The sequence below is a fragment of the Dendropsophus ebraccatus genome, chromosome 14, assembly GCF_027789765.1.
Source record: "Dendropsophus ebraccatus isolate aDenEbr1 chromosome 14, aDenEbr1.pat, whole genome shotgun sequence".
NCBI lineage: Eukaryota > Metazoa > Chordata > Amphibia > Anura > Hylidae > Dendropsophus > Dendropsophus ebraccatus.
In genome coordinates, this window is record NC_091467.1 from 39,311,623 (window position 1) to 39,331,121 (window position 19,499).

Consider the following 19,499-nt stretch of genomic DNA (forward strand, 5'->3'; position numbering starts at 1 on the left):
GGACTTTATTGTTTCTATGGGTTTCTATGTAATGTAATGTAATGTAGTGTACAGTGCTTTATTGAATGAATACATCTATGGAATACTTTGGGGAGCAAGTGTCCTTGCTCCCCAAAGTATTGCATAAATGTATTCATTCAATACACAGTAAGCCCGCCGATCCGCCGCATTCCCGCCGATCCGCCACACGCTGATCCGCCGCATTCCCGCCGATCCGGACCATATACATTGAACTACAGCTCCCATCATCTGCTTCTAGTATGAACAGGTGATGGGAGCTGTAGCTGGGTAAGGGATATGACATGCCGCCGGGCGCAGGGGGGAGCCGCTCAGTACACAGGAGCGTTCCCCCCTCCTCCTCCTCCTTCCGGGATAACTTCCGCCTATACCAATGCTGAGTCCCTGCCTGGCCGCCGCTCTCCGCTCACATATACCGGCTCCCGGCATCAGCGCGGACACCAGGATGCATCGGGAGCCGGTATGTATGGGGGGGAGAGCGGAGAGCGGCGGCCAGGCAGGGACTCAGCATTGGTATAGGCGGAAGTTATCACGGAAGGAGGAGGAGGAGGGGGGAGCGCTCCTGTGTACTGAGCGGCTCCCCCCTGCGCCCGGCGGCATGTCATATCCCTTACCCAACTACAGCTCCCATCACCTGTTCATACTAGAAGCAGATGATGGGAGCTGTAGTTCAATGTATATGGTCCGGATCGGCGGGAATGCGGCGGATCAGCGTGTGGTGGATCGGCGGGAATGCGGCGGATCGGCGGGCTTACTGTGTATTGAATGAATACATTTATGCAATACTTTGGGGAGCAAGGACACTTCCATAGATGTATTCATTCAATAAAGCACTGTACACTACATTACATTACATTACATAGAAACCCATAGAAACAATAAAGTCCCATAGACTTCTATATAGAGAGCGCCCCCTGCTGGACACTCCATAGGAATTACACCCTGGGTCGTGACGTCACTTCTTCAGAGATATTTCTAACACTTCCTGATCTACTAAATTAAGGGAAATAGCTCTATATGTGCATTTCCCATAATTAATGTACATTAGAAATTTGTATAACTTTTCATAAGTAACAACATATCAAAAATTAATTTTGGCCGGACTTCTCCTTTAACCAAACAAGATACTGCTTCACCTGCAGCAACCTAACACCACACTGCAGCACTCATGTCTCCATAAGCCACCCCCCTACTCACTGTCAGAGTGCCACGTGTCTCCGGGCACTGTGCGCTATTATAGGTGACAAAGAAATGGACAAAGAAAAAAAAATAGTGTCAACAACGTTTTTGCGTCCGTCAAAAAAAAAAACGGATCCGTTTTGATCCGTTTTTTTATAATGGAAGTCAATGGAAAACCGGATCAAAACGGATGCACACAAATGCAAACGTTTTTCATCCGTTTTTTTTTTCTTCAAAAAACAGATTGCAAAAACGCAGTGTGAACCCAGCCTAATATAGAGGAGTTGGATAGGCCATAAGTAATGCAGCAATAACCTCTGTCCTCAATGTGGCGTTTTCTGTCAGGGATATTTATAAAAGGGTGTAAATATACACCTGGTGTAAACTGCCCACAGCTACCAATCACAGCTCAGCTTTTATTTTACCAGAGTTGAAAGCTGAGCTGTGATTGGTTGCTGTGGGCAGTTTACACCAGGTGTATATCTACACTCTTTCATAAATCTCCTCGTGTGTTTTTCTTCAGTGCGTTATGGCTGCCGCACTAAATTGTCCCCACAACGAATGGCATGCACACTGAGCTCGATGTTCCACAGAATGTATGGGGTGATGGGGCATACACGCACAATCCTCACTGCATGCGATTGAACAGTGTTGGGTATGTACACAGCTTACAGCAGGCAATCACTAATGGACGACACATCACACTTATCGATCTGATCTCAGTTGGCCAAGCTCTTACATGAAGCAAATCTAGACGGCAGATATGCGCCAGGTGAGCGCCTGTATGCACATGTACCAGTACACGTCGTGTACCACCCTCGGTGCCTACACAAGCCTGGCAAAAAGGTGCTGACCTCGCGAGCAGTTGAGCGCTATACACAGAAAACACAGCGATACATTACATCTCTGGATCTAGCACTTACCCGGCCACACTGTCTCCTCTCAAGACTTTCTCACTTCCTGTTCCGCCCCAGTAATATCCGTTTCTAGAACCGGTGACTATCGCATGGCCAGAGGGCCTGTGTATAGAACGCAGCAAATCGGAAGGTAGATGCTAGAGTGTATCCTAGAGTGTGATGTCAACAGGAGGGGCGGGGCCTCGACCAGAAGGGGCGGAGTTGTAATGACCTTACAAGCAGGAAGCAGGAAGCTGCTGCACCATTCATTCCTGCATAAACAGAGGGAAGGAAGCGCCAGTGTCCACAGTAATATGGGGGGGATACAGGGGAGGGGGTTTGTATACAGGGGAAAGGACTAGTTTGTGTGTGGGGGGGGGGGGGGCTGTATACAGGGGGAGAGGACTGGTGTATACAGACCCCACACAACTCAGTCCTCTCCCCGTGTATACAGAGCCCCACACACCCGTCCTCTCCCCGTGGATACAGACCCCCACACACCCCAGTCCTCTCCCCGTGGATACAGACCCCCACACACCCCAGTCCTCTCCCCGTGGATACAGACCCCCACACACCCCAGTCCTCTCCCCGTGGATACAGACCCCCACACACCCCAGTCCTCTCCCCGTGGATACAGACCCCCACACACCCCAGTCCTCTCCCCGTGGATACAGACCCCCACACACCCCAGTCCTCTCCCCGTAGATGCAGTAGGTATGTATACAGAGGGAGAGGCTTGATGTGTGGGGGTTTGTATACAGGGGGAGGACTAGTTTGTGTGGGGGGGGTCTGTATACAGGGGGAGAGGACTGGTGTATACAGACCCCACACAGCCCAGTCCTCTCCCCATGTATACAGACCCCCACACACCCCAGTCCTCTCCCCGTGGATATAGACCCCCACACACCCTAGTCCTCTCCCCGTGGATTCAGACCCCCACACACCCCAGTCCTCTCCCCGTGGATGCAGACCCCCACACACCCCAGTCCTCTCCCCGTGGATACAGACCCTCACACACCCCAGTCCTCTCCCCGTGGATACAGACCCCCACACGCCCCAGTCCTCTCCCCGTGGATACAGACCCCCACACGCCCCAGTCCTCTCCCCGTGGATACAGACCCCCACACACCCCAGTCCTCTCCCCGTGGATACAGACCCCCACACACCCCAGTCCTCTCCCCGTGGATACAGACCCCCACACACTTCAGTCCTCTCCCCGTGGATACAGACCCCACACACCCCAGTCCTCTCCCCCTGTATACAGACCCCACACACCCCAGTCCTCTTCCCCTATATACAGACCCCACATACCCCAGTCCTCTCCTCCTGTATACAGACCCCACACACCCCAGTCCACTCCCCCTGTATACAGACCCCACACACCCCAGTCCTCTCCCCCTGTATACAGACCCCACACACCCCAGTCCTCTCCCCCTGTATACAGACCCCACACACCCCAGTCCTCTCTCCCTGTATACAGACCCCACACACCCCAGTCCTCTCCCCCTGTATACAGACCCCCCCACACACACACACACTCCAGTCCTTCTCCCCCGGTATACAGACCCCAAAACACTCCAATCCTTCTCCCCCGGTATACAGACCCCACACACCAGTCCTCTTCCCTGTATACAGAACCCACACACCAGTCCGCTCTCCCTGTATACAGACTCCACACACCGTCTGCTCTCCCTGTATACAGACCCCAGTCCTCTCCCCCTGTTTACAGACCCCACACACCAGTCCGCTCCCCTGTATACAGACCCCACACACCAGTCCTCTCCCCCTGTATACAGACTCCACGCACACACACACCAGTCCTCCCCCCCTCTGTACAGACCACACACACCAGTCCTCTCCCCCTGTATACAGACCCCACACATCAGTCCTCCCCCCCTGTATACAGACCCCACACACCCCAGTCCTCTCCCCCTGTATACAGACCCCACACACCCCAGTCCTCTCCCCCTGTATACAGACCCCAAAAGACTCCAATCGTTCTCCCCCGGTATACAGACCCCACACACCAGTCCTCTTCCCTGTATACAGAACCCACACACCAGTCCGCTCTCCCTGTATACAGACCCCACACACCCGTCTGCTCTCCCTGTATACGGACCCCACACACCAGTCCGCTCCCCTGTATACAGACCCAACACACCAGTCCTCTCCCCCTGTATATAGACTCCACGCACACACACCAGTCCTCTCCCCCTCTGTACAGACCACACACACCAGTCCTCTCCCCCTGTATACAGACCCCACACATCAGTCCTCTCCCCCTGTATACAGCCCTTAAACACACACATCAGTCCTCTCCCACTGAATACAGACCCCACACGTCAGTCCTCTCTCCAGTATACAGACGCCACACTCCAGTCCTCTCACCCTGTATACAGACCCCACACATCAGTCCTCTCCCCCTGTATACAGACCCCACACACACACCAGTCCTTTCCCCCTGTATACAGACCCCACATAAGTCTTCTCCCCCTGTATACAGACCCCACACACACCAGTCCTCCCCGCCTGTATACAGACCCCACACATCAGTCCTCACCCCCTTTATACAGACCCCACACATCAGTTCTCTCCCCTTGTATACAAAGCCCACACACCAGTCCTTTCCCCCTGTATACAGACCCCACACATCAGTCCTCTCCCCCTGTATACAGAGCCCCTACACACACCAGTCCTTTCCCCCTGTATACAGACCCCACACACCAGTCCTCTTCCCCTGTATACAGACCCCACACACACACCAGTCCTCTTCCCCTGTATACAGACCCCACACACACACCAGTCCTCTCCCCCTGTATACAGACCCCACACACCAGTCCTTTCCCCTTGTATACAGACCCCACACACCAGTCTTCTCCCCCTGTATACAGACACCACACACCAGTCTTCTTCCCCTGTATACAGACACCGCACACCAGTTTTCTCCCCCTGTATACAGACCCCACACACACCAGTCCTCTTCCCCTGTATACAGACCCCACACACCAGTCCTCTCCCCCTGTATACAGACCCCACACATCAGTCCTCTCCCCCTGTATACAGATCTCACACACACAAAATTCCTCTCTCCCTGTATACAGAACCCACACATCAGTCCTTTCCCCTTGTATACAGACCCCACACATCAGTCCTCTCCCCCTGTATACAGAGCCCCTACACACACCAGTCCTCTCCCCCTGTATACAGACCCCACACACCAGTCCTCTTCCCCTGTATACAGACCCCACACACACACCAGTCCTCTTCCCCTGTATACAGACCCCACACACACACCAGTCCTCTCCCCCTGTATACAGACCCCACACACCAGTCCTTTCCCCTTGTATACAGACCCCACACACCAGTCTTCTCCCCCTGTATACAGACACCACACACCAGTCTTCTTCCCCTGTATACAGACACCGCACACCAGTTTTCTCCCCCTGTATACAGACCCCACACACACCAGTCCTCTTCCCCTGTATACAGACCCCACACACCAGTCCTCTCCCCCTGTATACAGACCCCACACATCAGTCCTCTCCCCCTGTATACAGATCTCACACACACAAAATTCCTCTCTCCCTGTATACAGAACCCACACATCAGTCCTTTCCCCTTGTATACAGACCCCACACATCAGTCCTCTCCCCCTGTATACAGAGCCCCTACACACACCAGTCCTCTCCCCCTGTATACAGACCCCACACACCAGTCCTCTTCCCCTGTATACAGACCCCACACACACACCAGTCCTCTTCCCCTGTATACAGACCCCACACACACACACCAGTCCTCTTCCCCTGTATACAGACCCCACACACACACCAGTCCTCTCCCCCTGTATACAGACCCCACACACCAGTCCTTTCCCCCTGTATACAGACCCCACACACCAGTCTTCTCCCCCTGTATACAGACACCACACACACCAGTCTTCTTCCCCTGTATACAGACACCGCACACCAGTTTTCTCCCCCTGTATACAGACCCCACACACACCAGTCCTCTTCCCCTGTATACAGACCCCACACACCAGTCCTCTCCCCCTGTATACAGACCCCACACACCAGTCTTCTCCCCCTGTATACAGACACCACACACCAGTCTTCTTCCTCTGTATACAGACACCGCACACCAGTTTTCTCCCCCTGTATACAGACCCCACACACACCAGTCCTCTTCCCCTGTATACAGACCCCACACACCAGTCCTCTCCCCCTGTATACAGACCCCACACATCAGTCCTCTCCCCCTGTATACAGACCCCACACATCAGTCCTCTCCCCCTGTATACAAAGCCCCCCCACACACACACACCAGTCCTCTCCCCCTGTATACAGACCCCACACACCAGTCCTCTCCCCCTGTATACAGATCTCACACACACACAAAATTCCTCTCCCCCTGTATACAGACCCCACACACACCAGTCCTCTTCCCCTGTATACAGACCCCACACACACCAGTCCTCTCCCCCTGTATACAGACCCCACACATCAGTCCTCTCCCCCTGTATACAGACCCCACACATCAGTCCTCTCCCCCTGTATACAAAGCCCCCCCACACACACACCAGTCCTCTCCCCCTGTATACAGACCCCACACATCAGTCCTCTCCCCCTGTATACAAAGCCCCCCCACACACACACACCAGTCCTTTCCCCTTGTATACAGACCCCACACATCAGTCCTCTCCTCCTGTATACAGAGCCCACACACACACACCAGTCCTCTCCCCCTGTATACGGACCCCACACACCAGTCATCTCCCCCTTTATACAGACCCCACACACCAGTCCTTTTTCCTTTATACAGACGCCACACACACCAGTCCTCTCCCCCTGTATACAGACCCCACACACCAGTCTTCTCCCCCTGTATACAGACACCACACACCAGTCTTCTTCCCCTCTATACAGACCCCACACACACCAGTCCTCTTCCCCTGGATACAGACCCCACACACCAGTCCTCTTCCCCTTTATACAGACCCCACACACCAGTCCTCTCCCCCTGTATACAGACCCCACACACCAGTCTTCTCCCCCTGAATACATACCCCACACACCAGTCCTTTTTCCTTTATACAGACGCCACACACACCAGTCCTCTCCCCCTGTATACAGACCCCACACACCAGTCCTTTTTCCTGTATACAGACGCCACACACACCAGTCCTCTCCCCCTGTACAGTCATGGCCAAAAGTTTTGAGAATGATACAAATATTAATTTGTACAAAGTCTACTGCTTCAGTTTTTAAAATGGCAATTTGCATATACTCCAGAATGTTATAAAGAGTTATCAGCTTAACAGCAATTACTTGCAAAGTCAATATTTGCCTAGAAAATGAACTTTATCCCGCAAAATACATTTCATCATCATTGCAGCCCTGCCTTAAAAGGACCAGCTAACATTGTTTCAGTGATTGCTCCATTAACACAGGTGTTGGTGTTGATGAGGACAGGGCTGGAGATCATTATGTCATGATTAAGTATGGGTGGGTTCACACTACGGATAAACTCCGCGGAATTTTGTCGGCTGGCCGCGCGCCTTTCCGCTGGCTCCATAGACACATTTTATGGGCCAGCGTATGTCACTTCTTTCGCCGGATAGCGGAATACGCCGTCCCATAGAATGGGGTCTATGGAGCCGGCGTAAAGGCATGCAGCAGTGCGTGTGGACAGACAGCGGAATTCCGCGCACATTATCCGCGAGAATTCCTCAGTATGAACCCACCCTATGAATGACACCACTGGACACTTTAAAAGGAGGCTGGTTCTTGGCATCATTGTTTCTCTTCTGTTTACCATGGTTATCTCTAAAGAAATACGTGTAGTCATTATTGCACTGCACAAAAATGGCCTAACAGGGAAGAGTATCGCAGCTAGAAAGATTGCACCTCAGTCAACAATCTATCCCATCATCAAGAACTTCAAGGAGAGAGTTTCCATTGTTGCCAAAAAAGGCTCCAGGGCGCCCATGAAAGACGAGCAAGTGCCAAGACCGTCTCTTAAGTGTTTCAGCTGTGGGATCGGGCTACCAGGAGTGCAGAGCTTGCTCAGGAATGGCAACAGGCAGGTGTGAGTGCATCTGCAGGCAGAGTCTCTTGGAGAAAGGCCTGGTCTCAAGGAGGGCAGAAAAGAAGCATCAGGGACAGACTGATATTCTACAAAAGACTACCAAGACACTTTAAAACCTTTCACAATAGTGACCCAAGGACATTCAAAGTAAAGGGTATTGAGAAGATCAACGGTGGCATCAGAGGGGGGAATATGAGAAGGATTTTGGCTCAAAAAGAATGCAGGTGGATAACAACTCTGGGTACGCTGTATCCTATAGGCTTAAATGAACAAAGAAGCTTTGTATCTTACCTTTAAGTCCTAAATGTCAGTTTTTATTATTTTGTGTTTTAACTATTGTCTTTTGTATGTTTATTTTAGTGGTATATGGTGCCATAGTTATCTGTGGGGATTCCGTGTCAGTTGTGAGGGGATTCTCTGCATATCGATGATTGACATGATACGCCGGGGGAGGGGAAGAAAAAGTAAAAAGAGAATAAGAAGTAGAGAGAAGAGAATAAGAAGTAGAGAGAAGATAAAGACGAAGAAAATGTCATTGGATGAATGGATGGTATAATATGAGAGATGGACTACGAATAATACCCTTGATATCTGTAATTTGCATTTTCTGTAACCTAATAGTGTTGTTAGTATGAATGTGTGTATGTATGTATGTGGTTTATGTGGGGTGACACAGTGTTGCATGTGTGTAGGTAGGGGCGAAGGTGTTGGATATATGTGGTAGGGGTTGTGTGTGTTGTGTTGTCTTTGTCTTTAATGTCAGGGTAAATGTTATTTATTATTAAGTATTTTTTATTTTTTCACGTATTGTATTTGTGATTGAAAATTACACATTCACATGATAACTGTATGAATTTTTTATTGCTTTTTATTTCACGATGAATTTGGATTGTATAGAATATGAGTATATTTTGCACATTAGTACATAGTCTATAGTCATATATTGAAGCACCTTTATACTGCACTAAATGACACTTTACTTGATTGTTTACATATACACTTATGCCCATTGCACTTTATATCTGATATTATTGCACATATACATATATTTCACTTGTTTACCACTAGGTGGTAGTATATGTAGGTAAACAGATATGCAAATAGCCATCCCGTTTATATTCTTATAATGACATTTTTTAGTTGAAAGTTTCCCTTCTTGCTCCCTTCACGGCCGAATACAGGTATTCAATAGTTAGATTATTTCATTTTTATATATACCTAGGATGGTGCGCCGGCCTCTGGGATTGGAGTGTGGGCGTCCTTCCAAAACGGCCTCAGGTACGCTGTGCGCATGTCCGTGTGCGGGTCACACGGCGGATATGCGTTCCAGCATTGAGTAGCCAGAAGCTGAAGTGACGCAATACCCACATGACCCAGTGACCGGCGCCGACGTCATCCATGGGCACCATAAAAATAGCAGGCCGAGACATTAGTTAAGCCACGCCCTCCTGAGGAAGCGATAGACGCGAAAACGTGCGTTAGGGGGATCTGGTGGCGGTGGCATTAGTTTACATCACAATGGGTGAGTTTTAATGATGTTCACTTGAGATCTTGTATGTGTATTGGGAGACCGGTACGAATACTCCTTGTAGGGGTTACAGTGAGATAGGTAGCTAACCATACACAATACTGTGAGATTTATGAATTTATCTCCCCATAAATTACTTTTTTGTCATCTTTTGTAATACATGCCATTTCTGCCCACTGCCACTTTTCATCCTGGTCTGTTTCTTTGTTGTTTTTTAGTGTTTGTGTATAATTTTATGAATAAAGTATATGGTTTTTATGGGAACTAGCCTCAGTGTTTTTTCAGTATATGATAATCTACAAAAGGTAGTGGACTGCTGAGGACTGGGGTAAAGTCATTTTCTCTGATGAATCCCCTTTCCGATTGTTTGGGACATCTGGAAAACAGCTTATTCGGAGAAGACGAGGTGAGCGCTACCACCAGTCTTGTCTCATGCCAACTGTAAAGCATCCTGAAACCATTCATGTGTGGGGTTGTTTCTCAGCCAAGGGAATCAGCTCTCTCACAGTCTTACCTAAAAAAAACAGCCATGAATAAAGAATGGTACCAGAATGTTCTCCAAGGGCAACTTCTCCCAACCATCCAAGAGCAGTTTGGCGATCAACAATGCCTTTTCTAGCATGATGGAGCACCTTGCCATAAAGCAAAGGTGATAACTAAATGGCTCAGGGAACAAAACATAGAGATTTTGGGTCCATGGCCTGTAAACTCCCCAGATCTTAATCCCATTGAGAACTTGTGTTCAATCATCAAGAGACGGGTGGACAAACAAAAAAACAACAAATTTTGACAAAATGCAAGCATTGATTGTGCAAGAATGGACTGCTCTCAGTCAGGATGTGGTCCAGAAGTTTATTGAGAGCATGCCAGAGAGGATTGCAGAGGTCCTGAAGAAGAAGGGTCAACACTGCAAATATTGACTTGCTGCATTAACTCATTCTAACTGTCAATATAAGCTTTTGTTACTCATGATATGATTGCAATTATATTTCTGTATGTGATAAAAACATCTGACAAACACACATAAAAACCAAAGGACAGCAGATCATGCGAAAATATAAAATTTGTGTTATTCTCAAAACTTTTGGCCATGACTGTATACAGACCCCACACACAGCAGTCCTCTCCATCTGTATACCGACCCCACATACCAGTCATCTCCCCCTGTATACAGACCCCCCCATACACACACCAGTCCTGTCACCCTGTATACAGACCCCACACACCAGTCATTTTTAGGGATGAGCGAACTGAACCGTAACAAACCAGATTGGTTAAGAACTTTACCAAACGTTTGGTTCTGTACTGAACCGAACTTTGAGAAAGTTCCTTACGAATCTGTTAAAAAAACAACGGCGACGCAAAATTGTACTTTTTTCACAGAATACACCATGTGAGGGGATTAGCTCATGGGATCACCATCTCCTGGGTTAGATGGGCGCTTTTTGGCACAAAACACAGTCCACACCAGCAAGTAAGGTGCAACTGGCCGCAACCAGTTTTATTTTTCTTTGCAGCAGATAAAAGAAACAATAATACAAAAGAAAACCTACGCCGTCTGGCGACTAACTAAACAGTTATCAACTCACTAACCAGAGCTGAGCCTACTGCACAACTCTCAAACAAAACATGCAGCACAGTGTACTCACAATGAAGTTTTACCCAGGAGCAGAGAGAGCCATCATCTTGTGAGCTGTCTGCCCTGTTATAGCACACACAGGCTTGCACCTGAGTAACCAGAGTCACTCCCAATACCTGGAGTGGCCAAGTGGAGTAGGAGCCAACCCATCTCACCCCTACTCCAAAGCAGCCAGGCCCTATTTTCTAGTCTTTGCCAAAACCTATAGCAAGGAAACATATTCTCCTTGCTATCCTAACTCCCTGCCTGCCTATTTAACACACATATGACAGGAACCTAGGTGAAACATACACTACTTTGCCCCTGGTCCTGTCACATATCCTCCCCCCCTGTTTCGACCTTGGGGACGGAACACTCTGTGCCCTTAAACAGTACACCCTAGATAGGGCATCGGCATTACCCAACTGGCGCCCGGGTCTATGCTCCACTGTAAAGCTGTAGTCCTGCAATGACATAAACCAGCGGGTTACTCGCCTGTTTTTCTCCCGGTTTACACACATCCATTTCAGAGGGGCGTGGTCAGTGACAAGTTTAAATGTTCTCCCAAGCAGATAATACCTGAGGGCTTCTAATGCCCACTTTATTGCCAGGCACTCTTTTTCGACAATGGAGTACCTTTTCTCATGGTCGTTCAACTTTTTACTCAGGTAAACCACAGGATGCTCTTCTCCACCCCTCATTTGGGACAACACCGCTCCTACACCAACATCAGAGGCGTCTGTTTGCACAATGAACTCTGCCCTGAAATCAGGGGTTATTAACACTGGCTGAGCACATAGAGCCTGTTTTAGTCTCTGGAAGGCCTGCTCAGCCTCTGGGGACCATTTAACCATAACTGAATCCTTACCCTTCGTGAGGTCAGTTAAAGGGGCTGCAATGCTGGCAAAATTTTCAATAAAACGCCTGTAGTACCCAGTTAAACCAAGGAATGCCCTGACTTGTTTTTTGTTTAAAGGCTTGGGCCAATTCTGAATAGCCTCAATTTTATTTATTTGAGGCTTGATAGTACCTCGCCCAATTGTGTACCCAAGGTATTTGGCCTCTTCCTGTCCTATGGCACACTTTTTTGGGTTTGCTGTCAAACCTGCTTCCCTAATGGAGTTCAGAACCACTTGAACCTTGGCTAAATGACTCTCCCAGTCAGGACTATGTATGATCACATCATCCAGATAGGCTGCTGCATATTTGCGATGTGATCTTAAAATTCTGTCCATCAACCTTTGGAATGTGGCTGGGGCTCCATGTAAACCAAATGGAAGGACCACATACTGATAATGGCCATCAGGAACACTAAAGGCTGTCTTTTCTTTTGCCTCCTCTGTCAGTGGCACCTGCCAGTAACCCTTTGTAAGGTCTAATGTAGTGAAGTACCTAGAGTTACCAAGTCTATCAATTAGCTCATCCACTCGAGGCATTGGATAAGCATCAAACTTTGACACGGCATTCAACTTTCTAAAGTCGTTACAAAATCTCAACGTGCCATCAGGTTTTGGGATTAGGACTATAGGACTAGACCAGTCACTATGAGACTCCTCTATGACCCCCAACTTTAGCATCATCTGCACCTCCTTTGCAATTGCCTCACGCTTGGCCTCAGGTACTCTGTATGGCTTTTGGTTTACTCTGACCCCTGGTTCTGTAATGACATCATGTTTGATCACATTGGTCCGCCCTGGTAGATCACAGAACACATCCCTATTTTCCTGTACAAATTCCTTTACTTCCTGAATTTGGGAGACTGACAACGTTTCTGCAATATTTACCTCTGGTATCCCCGCCACACAATCTATTTTACATGTACTGTCTGCTAACAATACCTCCCGATCTTTCCATGGTTTAATTAAATTTACGTGGTAAATCTGGAACGGTTTACGTTTACCTGGCTGATGAACTCGGTAGTTGACCGCTCCAACCTTTTCCACTACTTCATATGGGCCCTGCCATTTAGCCAAGAACTTACTTTCCACGGTAGGGACAAGGACCAGTACTCTGTCACCTGGGTTGAAGTTTCTTGGCTTTGCAGACCTATTGTAAACCCTGGACTGACTCTCTTGGGCCTGCTGTAAGTGATCTTTAACAATGGGCATAACTTTCTCAATTCTATCCTTCATTTGTGTGATGTGCTCAATAACACTTGTGTATGGTGTAGCCTCTTGTTCCCAGGTTTCTCTCGCTATATCCAGGAGACCTCGGGGGTGTCGACCATACACTAACTCAAAAGGGGAGAAACCTGTGGATGCTTGGGGTACCTCCCGTACCGCAAACATGAGATAAGGCAAGAGGCAATCCCAGTCCCTCCCATCCTGTGCCACCACTTTTCTAAGCATCCCCTTGAGAGTTTTATTGAACCTCTCCACTAAGCCATCTGTCTGTGGATGGTAAACTGAAGTACGCAAGTGAGTTATTTTCAACAGTTTGCACAACTCCTTTGTGACTTTGGACATGAATGGCGTCCCCTGATCAGTAAGTATCTCCTTTGGTATCCCGACCCTGGTAAACATATGGAATAACTCCCTTGCGATGGCTTTAGCTGTGGGTTTCCTTAGAGGGATTGCTTCTGGATAGCGGGTGGCGTAATCGAGGATAACCAAGATATGCTGGTGACCTCTAGCGGACTTAACAAGAGGTCCCACCAGATCCATTGCAATTCTCTCAAAGGGGGTCTCAATAATGGGGAGAGGCACCAAGGGACTTCTAAAGGATGGTACAGGGTTATGTAACTGGCACTTTGGGCACGACTCACAGTATTCTTTTACCTCTTTATGTACCCCTGGCCAATAAAACCTTTGCAACACCCTGTCTTTTGTTTTATCATAGGCCAAGTGTCCCCCTAGTACATGTGTGTGGGCTAAATCCATCACTTTCTGGCGATGCGATTTAGGGACTACTAGTTGTTCCAGAGCTTGTCCAGACACCTCATTTACTCTGTAGAGGAGATCATTTTCTACAGCAAAATGTGGGAACCTTTTCTCAGCCCCAGGTTCTTGGGGCACCCCATTAATAACTTTTGCACTTTCCCATGCATGGGATAACGTAGGGCCCCTGAGTTGAGCGGTCCCGAAATTATCACTGGAGACCGGCAAGTCAGGGAGACCAATTTCAGGAGCATCTACTTCGACATCTCCTGCAAAAACCTCTAAAGGGAAATTATTGGTCTCACTCAGGGTCACCCCTACTGTTTGCACATTGTTAGCATCAGCTAGTGGGACAGGGTCTATAGCAGACACAGATAAACATTTATCAAGCATTTCCCACAACTGCCAAAATAATGGAAAATCACATCCCACAATGACCTTGTGCATTAAAGTCTTTACAACCCCAACCTCATGGGTGATGTTTCCACATGGAGTTTCAAAGGAAACAACAGCAGTGGGATAGTCTTTTGTGTCCCCATGTATGCAGATGACCCCCATATGTTTGCTTTGCCACTTTCTGGTGTCAACCAAACTGGCGTGGACAAGGGTCACCAGGCTGCCGGAGTCCAATAGAGCTTCCACGGAATGTCCTTCCACGACCAGGCTACAAGATTGTCGCTCTGTATTTTGTGAGAGCAAGGCAGAGTAGGCAGGTCTTGCAAACAGTGACTTTCTCCGCCCACTATCACACTCCATAGGCTCATCCACAAGAGGACAATTGGCAGCTACATGTCCCAGCCCTTGACAACGCCAGCAAACAATGTTCTTGACAGTCTGAGGATGTTTAGGGTTAACTGGCCTAAGATGTCTGGCCACAAAGTCTGTCCCCACCCCTCCTTTATGGGCCTCCTTTACCCCCTTATAATTAGGAACAGTCTTACCAGGTTCAGAGGTCTTCTGGTTCCTTGGGGTCGGCCGTGTAGGTGAGGGGCTCTGGAGATGTTCCTCTGTGTTCAGGTACCGCTCCACAAGTGCGACCAGGTGATCCGCATCACTGGACTCTGCTTGTCCCACACAGCGCTGTATACGGACCGGCAGGGCTCGGACAAATCGATCCAGGACCACTCTTTCAAGCACCTGGGCTGCCGTGGAGACCTCGGGTTGCAGCCACTTTTTAGCCAGGTGGATTAGGTCATACATTTGTGACCTCACGGGTTTATCCAGCTGGAAAGTCCAGGTATGTACACGCTGGGCTCTGACAGCAGGTGTAACACCTAAGCGAGAAAGAATTTCTGCTTTCAGTTTATGATAAAGTCTTGCATCTGGCTCACCCAAATCAAAGTAGGCTTTCTGAGGTTCTCCACTCAGAAAAGGAGCCACTGCGTCCGCCCATTGGTCCACTGGAAGTTTCTCTCTTTCAGCAGCTCTTTCAAAGATGACCAGGAACGCCTCCACATCGTCTTCTGTAGTCATTTTCTGCAGAGAGGCTTGCACTCTCCTTGCAGCAGATACAGACTCGGCCTTAACATGAGGCCTTTCCGCCAGCAGTTTTATTTGCTCCACCAGATTAGCATTAATCGCTTTTTGCTCTCTGAAGGCAGTTTGCGTAGACTCTATTAGCAAGCGATTGGTTTCTTGCTGGTTAGCATTGGCTTTCTGCAGCTGAATGTTAGCCTGGATCAGCTGCTTCACCACTTCATCCATATCTGCAGTCTTTGGTTTTGCTACAGCAGCAGACTTAACCCACGACATGCAACTTGCTGAATTTTTGTGCCAGCGCAGCCTCCACCATTTGTGAGGGGATTAGCTCATGGGATCACCATCTCCTGGGTTAGATGGGCGCTTTGTGGCACAAAACACAGTCCACACCAGCAAGTAAGGTGCAACTGGCCGCAACCAGTTTTATTTTTCTTTGCAGCAGATAAAAGAAACAATAATACAAAAGGAAACCTACGCCGTCTGGCGACTAACTAAACAGTTATCAACTCACTAACCAGAGCTGAGCCTACTGCACAGCTCTCAAACAAAACATGCAGCACAGTGTACTCACAATGAAGTTTTACCCAGGAGCAGAGAGAGCCATCATCTTGTGAGCTGTCTGCCCTGTTATAGCACACACAGGCTTGCACCTGAGTAACCAGAGTCACTCCCAATACCTGGAGTGGCCAAGTGGAGTAGGAGCCAACCCATCTCTCCCCTACTCCAAAGCAGCCAGGCCCTATTTTCTTTTTTTTTATAAATTCTTTATTTAATACAAAGGAAGAAAAAAAAGAAAACAAACACCATAGAGATACAAACCAAGACAATAAAATAAAATACACAACAATAAAGAAAGCAAAACACAATTTTCTTGCAGATAAGAGCCAGAAGTGGGGCCGCATCCCCCAGGGATGGCATAGGGATAACCCCACAAACGTGGCGTACGTACCAGTGTGAGCGCTGTATATCGTGTACTCACGGTGCAACGGGGAGTGTATCGGGATGCTGCACAAAACTATGGCCATAGTCGGTGGTACACATGAGAGGGCAGGCGGGAAGGCCATCCCAAGGGTGGGCCCACACCCGGCTCCGCTGCTTTCCCAGAGAAAGAAGAAAAAGGGGTCCCATGGGTAAGGTGCCCACGAGACATCGAGTACAGAGAAAGGGGTTAGGTAGGAGAGAATGCAGGAGGGAGGGAAAAGAGGACCAGGTGAGAGGGGCAAGGGGTATTAGAGGAGGGGGAGGGGGGGGGGGGAGGGGGTCAGGACCCAGATGGCAACTTCCAGAGCAACCCACGGCTACCTCTACATTGGCGAAGGGACAGTGTCCCCAGCCAGGAGGGTAGCATATTCGGGAGTGGTCTGAAACTCCATCCAGGCGAACCATGTCTTCGTGAAGCGGGAGTTGGAGTTGTGCAGGGAGGACGTCAGATCCTCCATCCTCATCAATTCATTAACTTTGGTTACCCACAGCGACACAGGGGGAGAAATCGAGCGTTTCCAGAACAGAGGCACACACGCCCTGGCAGCCATGACCAGAAAGCGCAGCAGAGACCGCCTGTATGTCTGTATTGCCATCCCGCTGTGATGTAGGAGGAAGAGAGCAGGGATGAATTCCACGGAGGCTCCCGTTACACGTCTCGAGGTCTCAATCACCCGGTTCCAGAAATTGGATAGTAAGGGGCAGGACCAGAAGATGTGCAGGAACGTACCCTGAGAGTCTCGGCACCTCCAACAGAGCGGGTCAGACTCAGGCCAGATCGCGTGTAATTTCACCGGAACCTGGTACCATCGCGTCAGGATCTTGTACCCCGCCTCTTGGAGACGCGAGCTCACCGAGCTCTTATGTGCGAGCGTCAGGATATTGGTCCTTTGGGTCGAGGTCAGGTTCAGATTCAAATCCACCTCCCATTTTACCAGATATGGGGGGGGGTCCTGGTCAGGTGGGGACACCAAATCGGAGTAAATCAGGGAGAGAGAGTGTCGTAATGTGTCAGAGCCATCACAGAGGGTCTCGAAGTAGGTCATTGTGGTAGAGAATTGGGACGGCGGCGGGAGGGACCTAAAATAGTGGGTAAGCTGTAAAGTCCTCCACATTCCCAGGGGCGGGATGTCTGGGTTGGACCTCAGAGCCTCCGCGGTAAGCCAAGAGGCACCCGAGGAGAGATGTTTCACCCTAAAGACCCTTAGGGATATCCACCTCCGAAAGACTGGGTCTGAAAGGCTCGGCACAAAATCCGGGTTACCAAGGACTGGCGTCATCAAGGAGCTCCTTGGTATGAACCTGTCTTGGACCGTGGGGTGTCCACATGCCTTAACCGTCGGGCCAATCGTGGGGTGCGGGTAGAGAGCGCTACATGCCTCTCTAGGGAGCCATGGTACACAACTTAGGGGAATGTCCGTCGAGGCCTGTTCTATGGCGACCCAGGGTTTTGTCTTGGCGTGCCTAGTCCAATCAATCACTCTGGTCAGGAGGGAAGCCAGGTAGTACATGTAGATGTCTGGCAAGGACACTCCTCCACACTCCTTCCGTCTACACAAGATTGTCCTTTTTATGCGGGCTGGTTTTGCGCCCCAGATGAATTTCAGCTGAATGGATGTTATTGCTTTAAAGAAGGATTTAGGGACCCCGATTGGCAGGCATTGGAAAACATACAGCAACTTTGGCAGGAGCGTCATCTTAAATATGGCGCATCTACCGAACCATGTGAACGTCCCCTTGCTCCATTCGGAACAGCAGGATTGAATCTGGGCTAAGAGAGGTGGGTAGTTGAGAGTGTATAGGTCCTGGAAAGAGGCAGATAGTACAATACCCAGGTATTTGATGGACCTTGTGGCCCAGCGAAAGCCAAAGGAAGGTTGGATGGAGGACACCACCTCCGTTGGGAGGGAGATGTTAAGTGCCTCCGATTTGGAATAGTTTATCTTGAAGTTAGACAAGGAGGAGTAAACCTCCAATTCTCTCATCAAGACTGGTAATGTAATTCTCAGGGAGGAGATAAAAAAGAGTAGGTCATCCGCGTAGGCGGCCACCTTATGAGTGGTGCCCCCCACGCGGATCCCCTCAATATCCCCATTGGCCCGGATGTTACGCATGAGGGGCTCAAGGGTGAGTACAAAAATTAATGGGGATAGGGGACAGCCCTGTCTGGTCCCGTTGTGGATCGTGAAGCTCTCGGAAAGGATACCATTCACCCGGACCCTGGCTGAAGGGTTGGAGTACAATGACAAGACCCAGGATAGGAAATTTGAGCCTAGGCCCAGAGCTCTTAATGTTTCCTCCATGAACGCCCAGTTGACCCGGTCAAAAGCCTTTTCCGTGTCGGTGGATAGCAACATCAGCGGAGTGCGGGAGACTAGAGCTCTATGGACCAGGTCAACTGTGCGCAGGGTGTTATCGCGGGCCTCGCGGCCGGGCATGAAGCCTGATTGGTCCGGGTGAATGATAGTGTCTAAGTGCACCACCAGTCGGGTCGCCAAAATTTTCGCAAAGAGCTTCAGATCCACATTCAGGAGCGAGATCGGGCGGTAGCTGGCGCATTGGGATTGGTCTTTACCTTCCTTGGGTATGACAACTACCGTGGCCCGAGTACTATCTCTAGGAGGAGACAATCCCTGTGCCAAGGAGTTGTAGGCCAAGAGGAAGTGAGGAGTGAGGATCTGTTCCAACTGTTTGTAGTATGGCAGAGTGAGGCCATCAGGGCCCGGGGCTTTGCCCGTCTTAGAGTCCTTGACGGCAGCTCTGAATTCTTGTTCAGATATCGGGGCTTCTAGGGAGGCTATGATTTCCTCCGTAAAACTGGGAAGGCCTGAATCCGCAAT

The 19,499-nt window shown here is 49.4% G+C and overlaps 1 protein-coding gene across 4 annotated transcripts in view; it reads right to left on the reverse strand.

Moving 5' to 3' along the window:
- USP36 (ubiquitin specific peptidase 36) overlaps positions 1 to 19,499 on the reverse strand; it is a 224,882-nt gene that overhangs the window by 177,705 nt on the left and 27,678 nt on the right. The window contains exon 1 of one of the 4 annotated variants that reach the window (XM_069951539.1): positions 2,121 to 2,276. The exons of the other annotated variants lie outside the window; for them this stretch is intronic. The gene's annotated coding sequence lies outside the window, so the exon portion shown is untranslated. Of the gene's footprint in view, positions 1 to 2,120; positions 2,277 to 19,499 lie in introns of those variants that run through there. 4 annotated transcript variants of the gene reach the window in all.